Source organism: Mus musculus, chromosome 2 (assembly GCF_000001635.26).
Source record: "Mus musculus strain C57BL/6J chromosome 2, GRCm38.p6 C57BL/6J".
Classification (NCBI taxonomy): domain Eukaryota; kingdom Metazoa; phylum Chordata; class Mammalia; order Rodentia; family Muridae; genus Mus; species Mus musculus.
The window spans coordinates 63221850-63234726 of NC_000068.7; the positions used below are offsets into that span (position 1 = coordinate 63221850).

General features: G+C 37.2%; 1 long non-coding RNA gene across 3 annotated transcripts in view; it reads right to left on the reverse strand.

The window, feature by feature from the left end:
• Window positions 1–8503: 8503 nt before the first annotated feature.
• The window catches only part of Gm34291, a 39628-nt gene continuing 35254 nt past the window's right edge, over window positions 8504–12877 (reverse strand). For 2 of the 3 annotated variants that reach the window (XR_866372.1, XR_374578.2), the window contains one exon: window positions 8504–8560. This is a non-coding gene — a long non-coding RNA (predicted gene, 34291). Of the gene's footprint in view, window positions 8561–11898; window positions 11949–12877 lie in introns of those variants that run through there. The other variant, XR_866373.1, reaches the window with a different exon arrangement.

Consider the following 12877-nt stretch of genomic DNA (forward strand, 5'->3'; position numbering starts at 1 on the left):
TTTAATCTGAAAGGTGACACAGGTACAGGGAGGTTTACTGAATGGCTTTTTAAAAAATCATACAATGACTTTGGCCTTTTAAATGTAACTCATTAAAGGATCAAATCCCACAAGTCCTTTTGTTGTTGTTGTTGTGTTCTTTTTTTTTTTCTCAGTTGTAATTGCAACCTCAGTACTTGTTAGCATTTTCAGTATTAGTTACAGGACCAGCTATCTTATGAATGTAATTATGAGATCTTTGATGTTCTGATTTGATGATCAAGCATTCAGCATGTGAATGTCACAGAGTGGCAGAGGCAGGAAGCCAGATTGTCTGTGTCAAGGTTTGGCCATGTAGGTTCCATATTCTGTTACTGTTACATATTCACCAACAAACAAACATAACTTGTCTTGTTCTATCCATGCCGATAACCATATCCATGCTGTTCCTTATGTGGAACATTCAAAAGGAATGGTAACACTGGAAATTATTTCAGTGTTGAAATAATTTATGTAGTTTCTCCTAATATGAAGTTTCTCATCATTGCTTTTTGTTTTTTTAACTGAAATGTGTATCACCAAAAATTCACTCTGTATAAGGAGAAAAACTATTCTCAGTTTGGAGATTTCCCTCTATACCAAACAAACAATTTAAAAGAATTAAGCTCTTTTTGAAGTTATTTTCCTTTTTGACATACTCCTACTAGTGTTCAGTCTCTTTTTTCAACTCTTGCTCATTTCAATATTGTTGCCACACAAGATACTGACAATTTCCTATTCCTACTTCCTTGGTCAAACAGCATTCATGTAGCTGTAAATAAAACTTATACAATATCAATTATAAATTCATTAATTCTTTAGTCTAATTTCCACTTTCTACCTTAAGTTCATTAAAATCCTAAGTATAATGCATATATCCAAGTTGAATACTTTTAAACTATCTACACTTTTTTTGTATACTAACTTATATCCCAATCTTCAAAAAGGAAATGTTAAATTCCTTACTTCTTTGTGTATAATATCTTCTGCACATAGGGATAATTTGACTTCCTTACTTAGCTTTGTACCTGGGAATATCTTTGAACCTGGATATAAGGTATTTATAAGTATAGACAAATTAACATAACAATCATGAGTAGGCTTCAAACAACAATGGTGTCTGTATTATAGTTAAAGAAATGTAGACAGACATATCTAGGATAATGACATCTAATCCCAGACATTGTCATAGGAGTGATACAGCTTCCAAAAGGACTGATAAAGATTGGTGACCAACCAATAGAAGCAAGGAAAAGACAAGAAGAATTCTGAAGTCTGAGATGTCTTAGCATGTAATGTCACATGTTGCACAGCTGGTGTGCCGCAGACCTTCTGGGTCCCTGTGTCTGCGTGGAACGGGGTCTCTCGACGCGGGTGGGCAAAGCGTGGATGAATGACAGACAGACACACATGCAGGAGAGTTTGTGTGGAATCTGAATGTAATTTTTCAAATCGAACATCAGACTTTTTATGCAGAAGACAACAAGGTAGTTGGGTGACATACCCACAAGGTACAAATGAGGTAACCGGATGCTTAATGACTCTTACACAGAACAGAGGAAATGAAAACGCAAAGACTGGCAGGAACTGGGCAATAAAATAACTGAGACAGAGTCAGCCCTATCTAAGGTCAGCTATAGTCTTAGAAGCCAGGTGTGAGAACTTTTCACTCCTAGGGCAAGGGCTTTCACACCCAAGTCATGGTTCTAACTAGGGAGTTCTGTTCTAGCTAACCATCTCATGAATAATGCAATACTCTAAAACCACAGCCCGATCTACTTCCTAAACCATTGTAAATTCCTGTATATAGGTGTAACTCAGCTATAATTCTAAATATCTATTCTGGTTTCTCCTACGGTCAGAAACTTCTTTCTTCCTTAGTGATGGTAAATTCCTGTGAAGGGCAGTGACCTAACTTTTACTCAAAGAGATAGTGTAATGCCAGGGGCAATACTGAATTCCAAGCCCAAGGTCTTGCTAAGGACGAACTAGGACTGTTGGAACACTGGCAGACGGCTTTAGCTATGTCAGAATTCAATCTTAAAAGGTACTTATGATAGGAAAATAAATGAAAGAGAGCACATGGATCCATACACTAGACTAACGCGGGAATGGAACGCGGGAATGAAAAATTACTGTATGGGTAGGGAGCACTAGACTCCAGGAGGAGAGCTTCCTTGAAACTCTTTTGCCTCATGAGTGACTTTTAAGCCTCTAGGCTTGTCCAGTTGACTCGACCAGAGAGCGTAGCACTGGTGGCCTGACTTTGATCTCTACAACCATATGGCAGAAGGAGATAAATGTTTCGTACAAGATATCTTACAAACTCCACATCTCAGTCACACTATGCATCCACCCATGTGGAGTGCAATATGCACCACCTAACACACACACACACACACTCACACACACACGCACACGCACATGCACACGCACACACACACACACACTCACCACTAAGTAAATAAGGAGATGGATATAGGGAGAAAACTTAAAAATAAAAAGGATTCTGAGTTTCTGAGGGAGCCTAGCCTTTTTGATGCCTTGGGTTTAGATTTATAGAATACAGAACTGAAAGACAAGAAATTTTCATTGTTTTCCAGCAAGTCTGTTGTTGGTGTTGGTGTTGGTTTTTTTATTTTTATTTTTTTCAGCAGTTCACGACACTAATAAACTCTCCGTTACACCATCTTCTCCCTCCTACGTGCAATTTCTCCAAAGCTCATAAAGCACACGTTTCTTCTCCCGGCCAAACCATCAGAAAAGGTTGTCTCTAATTCCCATTCTCAACTAAGTTTTAAGTCATTCAAATAGATATTTTTCATTCATTACAAATTTAAGTGCATTATAATTAAAATGGAAGGGAAAAACTGGGAAGGTTTCACAGTAGTAAAGTTTTATACTGTTTATAAACATTTCTCTCCTGTATTTACCAATATTCTATTAAGGGCGGGGGAGCAATTGTATCATGGTAATATTTTGAAATCGCATCTCAAATCACTCACCCTGACTGGAGCAGCAATTTAATAGTTCATAGGGAGTAGTCAGTAATTGCTGAATTCCTGAAAGTACTTTCAACTCTCAAATGACAGATTTCTTGATATGAATATAATACTTAACATCAAAAATATCTATAGTTATAAAAATGTATAAGTGAGTCAGGAAAACTCAAACCCAGTTGCGGTCGCCCAGTGATGAAAGTCATAAAAATGTGAACATGTTTGACAAAACCTAAAGCAAACCTGGAAATGCAACTGGAGCTGTCCGGCAATGCCTATGCTGATTGATGTCTGTCCTTAATGGATTGCAGTTGTTTTCATAATCAGGTTACTTAATGTGATGCAAATCAGGAATGTTTATTTTAATTACTAGCTCAAACCACTTGCAGTGAATGGATTATTTATTTGCTCCAGAATATTATACTTAGAGTTACCAGGTATAAAATAAAATTGTCAGCTAACCAAATGATGTCCCAGCCCTCCTAAAAAACTACACATTGATGGGAAACCGGCAAAAGCATTCTCAAAAGAGGTGTGGTTGTCAAAGAAATGGAGAGAAAAGTGTATTTTTATTAGGTGGCTTACGGGCATCTTTAGGGACTCAGCAGGCAGAATCCAGAGTATTCTGAGTGAGCCAGAAGGGATGGCATAGAGGGGGCGAGGATCCTGGAGAAGTGGTTCTCCCTTTTAAAGCTAAACTGGGCTCTGATTTACGCATTACTTCTTATGTAAGGGTCACTGCAAAGTGCATGCAAACATGTATGTATGGATGACATGGTTCTTAAATGGAAGCATTTTATTTAAAACGATTAAAGTGATGCAACTCACATCCATTAAACACCTTTTAAACCTTAAAGTATGCTTTGAAGAGTGAATCCTTTTGAATAATCACCCTTACAGCTTTTTTTTTTCTTCTTATGTGCTTATACCAGTTTAACACCCAATCATAGGCTGCAAAAGTCATAGAAATGAGAAAAGTAATTTCTGCATATGTGGCACTGCCCATGCAAAGTCACATTTCCAGGCCAGAATCTGATTCTCTGTTCAGACTTACTATACCAGCCTGGCACAGGTGCTTTCCGTGGCTGCCTCCTTCCCAATATGTCAGATGTTTAGAGAACAGTAGCCGAGTTAACTCTCATCCTAGTTGAACAGTGGTAACTTGCTCACAGAGAATCTTACATGCAAGGAAATCTGCTTTAATCCAAATCACGGGCTTGAAACAAATGTGCACACATATATTCGTTCTACCTGCCTAAGCAATTAGAACGTGGGATGCAGTTCTGCTCCGTGGGTTTTAAGGAATCTCCAGGTCATGCTTCAGAGGTTCATGTTCAGTAGAGGATGCGCATACTTACAGAATGCTTGTTCACTATGTGGGAAGTACGTTTGAATTAAACAGATAAAATTCAACAAAACTAAGGCCGCAAATGTGTTATTCAGCTTACAGTGAATGGTGCTGTCCTGAAAACTGAAAAAAAGCAAATATATGTAACCAAAGTATAGACAATTAGTGTCTGTGTATAGATTTCTATCAATATTTATCTCGCTGTTCATGGGCACAGGTTTTTTTGTTTGGTTGGTTGGTTTTTTTGTTTTTTGTTTTTTTAAGATTAGGTCTATGCAGTAATTAACAATTTGAGTTTACACCTGAATACTGATAAACTATTATTCTAAATTAAGGCAAATGAATCTTCTGCAAAGCATTTCGACAATTTGTCAGATTCCCCTAATACCTGTTAAAATGCCTATAATTCAGACACATTCAGGCGCTTCTCACCTTGCATTTCTGTATGATACAGACTATATAGTATTTTTGTCACATCTTCATACTTCTAGGGCTCCAATTGACAAAGATAGGTTCTCTCACTCCTTTCCCAACCCTTGCAAATATACATCTGGAAATGAAAATTATAAAGAAGATAAGCTAGCAATAATTGAAGTCTGAAGGCATTACTGAAGCCCGCTTATAACTCGCACCATCATTTCCATAGTAGCTTTAATAGGTAGCCAGCAGTAATGATTAGTTCTGGCATCTGCCTTTAACATTCAAAGCCTATTTGACTACCAAAGTTACAGTAAGACTATTTTCACTTTTTATTAAAAAGGATATATTATATATTTACATTATATATTAAAAAGAACATTAAAAGAATATATATATATATATATATATATATATATATATATATATATATATATGAATGAATCCAGTTTCCTACATGAAGAGAGGAAAGAGGAAAACTTATAAATCGAAAGCTGTGAGATATCCAAATATTACCGTGTGATGGTTTATATGAATTGCCAGTGTAATAAAACATAGAATTCACTGTATAAAAATTTCTGAGCATATTTTTTGGGAGCTCTGTTGAATTGAGGTAGAAAGCCACACCATAAATGTCATATTATATGGGCTTGGATAAGCACACTATGTAAAAAAGAGAAATAAAGTTGGACACCAGCATTCGTTCCTTTCTGAATCACATCCTGATTGTGTATGCTATGTGGAAGCAGATTTTTATTATGGCTGCCATTCTGCACTCTGCTCCACCATGATGGACTGTGAGCCCTGGAACTATAAGCCAAAATAACCCTTTCTCTTCTTAGGTGTTTTTGTTGGGTACTTTCATCACAACAATGAGGAACATGATTAATATAGAAAATTATTTTATTTTAATTTTTATTGGTTATTTTATTTATTTACATTTCTAATGTTATCCCCCCTCCTGGTTTTCCCTTTGAAACCTGTCTATCACACACCCTGCTTTTATGAGGGTGCTCCTTTACCCACTGCTACCTCACTGCCCTAGCATTCCCCTAAGCTGGGGCATCAAGCCTTCACAGGACCAAGGGCCTCTCCTCTCATTGGTGCCAGATAAGGCCATCCTCTGCTACATATGCAGCTGGAACTATGGGTTCCTCCATGTGTATTCTTTGGTTGGTTGTTTAGTTACTGGGAGCTCTGCGGGGTCTGGTTGGTTGATATTGTTCTTCTTCCTATGGAGTTGCAAATTCCTTCAGCTCCTTCAGTTCTTCCCTTAACTTTTCCATTGTTTCTCTGTGTTCAGTCACATTGTTGAGATGTTGTTGGGATAAAACTCACAATGTGGTTCTTAAACAATTGGAACTGTATAATACGGAAGAGTTGATGGCTTCAGACTGGATATGCCATAGAGTTCTGTCAATAGAGCTTAATAGGACATTCTGGTGGGAGTTAGGAAGGAGGAAATGCTGAGAAATTTTAATTGCACAGACAAGCCCACAAAATTTCAGAGAGGAGCAAGGAGTCCTTCAGGAAATAAGATAAACTCATTTTCACTTTTTTGGTAATCCATCCATGTCACATCACGTCTGTTCTGAGAAATCAACTGTTGCAGAAATAGGAAGCAATGAAATGGATTTGTTTAGCAGAGGAAATTTCTAGAAAGCACTAGTTAAACTGTATCATGATCAATGGCCATCACTGCTGACCAGGTCTACAGTGAGAAACGGGAGAAGAATATTGGAATAGGTAGAGTTTGGCAAGGACAAAGTGAACAAGTTTAGAGTTGCAGACAAGTTTAAAATTTCAGGTTCAAAGGAAACTATACTTGTTAAATAGATTAATGCACTGGCTCAGCAGGACAAGATCCCACATGTACCAGATTCTATTTGTGAAAATGTAAGTTCATTTGAAAAGAGAGAGCCAACTTGGAAGAGAGATAAACTGAAAATGTCATTGAGTTGTTCCTTGCTGAAAAAGAAAATCAGCTATAAATATGGTCCTACGGGGTCAGAGAAGAAAATATAATGGGACTATGGCCCTAGGGGACCAGGATCTACCCTAATCTGGCAGCAGAACTACTTGGTTGTGTCATCTGGGTGTCCTTTTTCATATAGTCATGAAAAATACAAGGGTCTAGGAATCATGTAGCCTTGCACCTTGGTTCCTGGGAGCTGCTGAAAGAGGATTGTGTGACAAAGTCGGATTCTTTCCAAGAGTGCTCTGGGAAGCCATTGTGTAAAACTCTGATTAAGATGACACACATTGCAGGGGGGACTCTAGAATCTCGGAATTTCTACAGGCAAAAGAAAGGTACATAATGAATAAGAGAGTCTAACAAACAGGCATGCCTCCTTTAGGCAGAGAGATAGGATTGGGGGCCCTCGAAGCCTTTCAAGTTAGCCTATCACAGCCCCAGTTGCTCACCATCTTCTGGATTTGGTGATTAACCCACTGGGTTTCAATCTTCCTTTCCCCCCCCAGGCTATTATTGCTGTTCTCCCATTCTTTCCTTTTATACAGAGAGTGTTTCCTCTCTGCCATTGTACATTAGAAACATGTAACTCTTAGGAGATGACTATGAGTCTGCGGGGACAAAGTGTGGGAATTTATGAGTTAAAAGCGGTGTGCTGGAGAGTCAAGTTGGCACGGGGACAAATAATAAGTTACTCTTTTTTCAATCAGACAGAATATAGAATCACTTTGGAGACAAATCTTGGGTTATGTCTCTGAGGTAGTTTTAGACTGGGCTGATTGATGTGGGCAGCACCATTTCTTGAGCTGGAGATCCTAGACTGGATTAAAACGTAGGAAGTGGGAGGGGCCACACCCCATTGGGAACCTAAGTGATCTCTTCTTTTAGTTTCTTAAATCAGATACTTTGTCATGGCAACGAAAAAAGAAAAAAAAAAATAAAAAAGGAAGAATGCACCCAGTGATAAGGGTTTCTGCCTCTCGTGTAGGATGAGAGATGAAGAACTCTAGGCCTGAGTTATGCCTCTGTTATTGGGGAGCTTGGAATAGGACAGTGGTTTTGCAGATCTATCTCATTGTGTCCCAGTGATTCTTCCAGCCGGTACAGTTTTGACACTGCACAACAAGCCAGACTTCCCTCATCTCTTTGCTACAGTCCTGTTAGAGCTATTATAAAACAGGTTGAAAGATAAACCTGGTTATAAAGTAGCTTAGCTTATGCTTTTTTTTCTCATTTCATATTTATTATATGTCATAGTACAAGACATTATTTAAGTGCTTTCAGATACAAAGGCGATTTTGAAAAAAAATGACAGTGAATAATCTAAAATATCTAAAGGCTTATCTGAAACATGACAAATGGTGTTATAGCATCAAAATAATACATAAGTAAAAAGAACATGACAAAAAATTTACTCTGATACAGCTTATGTTTGACATCATTGCACACATCAGGGTTACTGATTAAACCATGTGTCTAAGAGTCAGGCCAGAAGGCTCTGAGTTTATGTGTGCAGGTATGTGATAAAAGCATAGATCTCAAGAAGAGAAAATCAAAGACACACTTTGGAGCTATTGTTAAGAACTTAATACTCAAATTATTCCAGAGATAACCATTCTCATACATATAGCAACCACTTCATGAATCAAAATAAGGACTTTAAGGAGCTAGCTTAGTGTTTGTGAGCATGTATTGCACTTGCAGAAGACCCAAGTTCTGTGCCTAGCACTTACATGGGGTAGTCCATAGCTGGCTGCAGCTATAGCTCCAGGGGCTCAAATACTGGCTTCTGACTTCTGTAGGCACCTGCACATGCATAAACAAAATCAGATATACTTAAATAAAAATAAAATAAATCTTAAAAATAATTTCAAAAGAACTGGCAAAATAATTTTAATCTATTAAATATTAGACAATCTATTAATAAAAACAAAAATTTACATATTATTGGATTGGAATCAAAAGGATCCAAAGTTATCACAGATTTTACTAATTTGTATTTTTCATAGATTTTCTACAAATATTATTAAAGAAACATATTGAACAGGCACTATTGCCTTGTGCTAACAGTAATGCATTCTGTCATGTGGTTTTCAGAAATAAACAAGACTGAAGGGGTTATGGTACAACTATGCTACAATCTTAGGAAGGTGCTGAAGCCAGTCCATGAGTGATAGAGATGGAATCCTTTCAACAAGTTTCTTGTAGACACTGAACACAGCCAAAAAGGTGAAGTCTAAATTATAATGGAATCTCCAGGATGGTATGGCTCTAAGAACCATGGAATATCCCCAGAGCAAGAGAACAGATATGGATTCGAGCTGTCCTACCAGAGAAGCTGTGTTTACCTTGGGCAGCACATGTGGGAAATGGGACTACATTTGCAATCAAAAAAATTGACTCGCCTTGGAATCACAGTCTATCATGGCTCCTGAACCTTAAAAGAGAGCTGCAGAATTTTGATTTTTCCCTGATGGATTTTATTATTGTTTTTATGGAAGCTCTGGTTGTTATGTTCCATTTTCTCAATTTCTCCACCCTGAAAATTAAATGTTTATACTGTACCAGTATGTGTTGTAGGTACATAATCTGTCTTTTTATTGTACCATGGCTTACAATTAATAGATCATTTGAGTTTTACAAAAAAATACTCTGAACTTGGACCTTTAAACAGAGTTGAAATTGGTAAGGACAGTAGGACTGCCTGTAGTTGAGCTGTATGCATTTTGCATTAAGAAATTGTTATGAATAGGGACATAGTTAGCAGGTTGTGACACAGAAGTGATATGTTTGAATGTCAAGAGGAAAAGGAGTCAAATTTAGCGAATCTTCTCAACTTGATGGAGTTTAGAATTACCTTAAGAACAAATCTCCAGATGTGCCTATGAAAAAGTTTCTAGATATACTTAACTGAAGTGCGAAATCTTTAACAAAATGTGGGTAGTCCCCTAGCACAGCCTCGGGTCTCTGATTGAACAGAGAGGAGAAAAGGAGCTGAGCACCAATTTGTACCTTTCCTGTTTCCTCACTGAAAATATAACATGAGCAGTTGATGCCCTCCCTTTTCCAACGCAATGATTTGCATCCTAAACCTGTGATCTAGAATAAACCCATTCGTCCTTATGTTGGTTTTGTTAGTATGTCCTCACAGCAATGAGAAATAAATGAAAGAAATGATGATTCTTTCCTCAATCAATAACTCTTATTGATGCTGCCTTCCCAGAAGTACATATGATACCAAAGTAGGCATCAGTTAGAACTTCATCCAAACTCATTTTTCCCCCACTACATAGTCACATTTTTTCTTGATCTTTCTTCTATCAACATCATTTTCTTTACAAATCTCTTCATTCCTTCTAATAAGTATGCTCCCCAAGCAAAGGTTCATGCTATTTTAACAGAGTTCTTAGAGAAACTGGGCATTAAATGGAGTTTCAAATCTGGATTACATTCTCCTAGACTAATATTGTAAGTGAAGCTTCCACAATTGGTAGTAGATGAATAGAGATAACCCCTGAGTGCCAAGTACCAACACATTTCTTCAAATACGTTTCAGTGTCCAACTGGACTGCATGTTGTGAACTGATTGTGTTAGGTAGTGCAATGAATTAGGTGTCTGAGATACATAAAGTAAATACTAACTCCAAGACCATTTGAACTTGGACGCTTCTGTTAAATTTGATCAATGTTTGTGAATAAAGATGTCAGTATAAGAGTTACAAATCAGTCATAAAAACTGAGTGATATGTGCAGAGTACATCCTCGGTACTATACAAGAGAATCTCGGCTTGTTCAGAAAGAGAACAGAGAAAGCTGAAGACCAGGCATAGAACTGATCCTCAAAGATAGGCAAGCTTCAAACCATGTTACATTTCTAGCAAAAACATGCATTATAAACAAGAGAGGAAAAAAAAACAGCAACAACAACAAGAAAAACAAACAAACAAACAAAACAGGAGAGAGATCTTTCTTGGAAAGAATGGGCAATTAAAACTCCTAAAAATCTTGAATCTCTAAATTCCCCAAACTCTATCAAGTTGCAGTTGCCTAATCTGTTTATTAATGTTTACCAATTCCCCTTTTATGAACACGAGTATCACTGCAAGGTGCATGGAACATGTAACACTAGAAATGAACATAAATGTGCTACTCAAGGGGGAGTGTAGGCAATGTATTTGTTGGTGGTTCTCTGGGATCTATGATTGATCATTCTGTTCATGACTCTTGAAATGTCTAGGGTGCAGAGTTAGGATGACCTTTACTGGCATGTTGCTCACTTGGATGCCAGTCCAAGGTGAAGACATTACTGAAATTACCATGGAATTCATTATAGAAAAATACAGATGTCAGAGATAATACTATGTTCCATGGGGTGTGGTCAGAAAGCCAATATACTGTTATAATTAACATAACGGCATTTGTCATGATGTGAATTATCATAAGAATCAAGTCTCAGGGCAAAAAACAAAATTCTAATACTAGAGTTACAGAGATGACAAAATAACACATTTATCCCAGAGGGAATAAATTAATAACCTAAATTACATTTATCTATAAAAAATGTAATTAGGAGGTTGTAGAATAGACTGGCATACAGATAAAGCAATGGCAAAACATAGAAAACCCTCCAATCTATTAAACAAAGAAGCACCTCAATCATACTGATGAACCCAAATAAAAAATATAAGAAGGGGCTAACGATATGGCTCAGTGCTTAAGAGGGCATATCCCTCTGGTGGTGTATCAGAGTCAGTTCCCAGGACCTACATCAAATATCTCACAGTGAACATAACTCATGCTGCTGGGATCAGATGTCCTCTGCTTGTGTCTGCAGGCATGTGCACTCATGTACATAGATATACACATAATAAAAAGCAAATATCAAAATAATCTTTGAACTGTATGTGCATATGCAATTAAAAGGGTCAGTAGAACATAAAAAAATACAAGAAAGGACCCAAGTATGTAATATGTATACCTGATAATTATTACAAGCATTGCCATTCTTCTTGGCATAGGAGCTAGTGTAGCAACTGTTAATCTCTGGAATTAGTATCTCTATACACCTTTATTAATATAGTATATATAATGTATCTTTGATTGGAAGCAAAAATTTCATCTCACCTTTAATTACTTAAAAGATGGTATGGAGACAGTTATATACATATTTCCACTTAATGAATAAGTCTTTCCACTGCAAAACACAGCAAAATAGAATGAAAAAAGGAGAGACTATAATATGGATTACTGTAAACTTGAGATAAGAATAGCTTTCATCATTGCTATAGAATTGGATGTGGTGCATTTGGCTGGCTGAATTAAGATGACCTCAGAAGCTTAGTAACTAGCCACTGATTTGATTTGGTAGATGCTTTCTTTGGTATCCTTAAAGAATAAAAGAAACAGACAAGAGATTGTATTTATAGTCTTGCTCATGGGCTGTGATAGAGTTCTGTCCTTTTTCATATCACGGTTTGAAGTAATCCAGGCCATCTGGACCTCTCACAGAACATCAGAAGGGACCATTATTGTACAAATGGCATTATTCTAACTAGACTAAATGTGGAAGGAGTGGCTGGCGGGACAGAAAATCTCACATATTCTAGAGTGTGGGAAATAGATTCTGTGAGTCTAGCCTGGTAACATATTTTGTAGATCCATTATTCTGAGTCATTCTTTTCACAAAGAAGGATAAAATCTTGTCTTCCTTACCATGACTAGTGAAACATACTGGCTGGTTGGATTGGGGCAATGTCTTAGAGTTTCTATTACGGTGATTAAAATGCCATGACCAAAAGTATCTTGAAGATTATTTCATCTTACTCTTTAAGGTAGCAGACCATCACTGAGAAAAGTCAGGGCAAGAACTCAAGACAGGAACTGTAGACACAGTAAAGGAGTTCTGCTTAATAGTTTTCTCAGCCTTATTTCTTATTTTTTTTTTTTTTTGGTTGTGACTCTAGCCTTTATCAGCTGAGTCATCTGTCAAGCCCTCAGCCTGCTTCCTTATGTAACTCAGTCGGTTGGGCTTCCTCAATTCAACAATTTATCAAGAGCATGACTGACAGACTTTATATTCATTTTTCCATTGAAATTCCTATTAGCAAATAGCTCTAGCTTGGG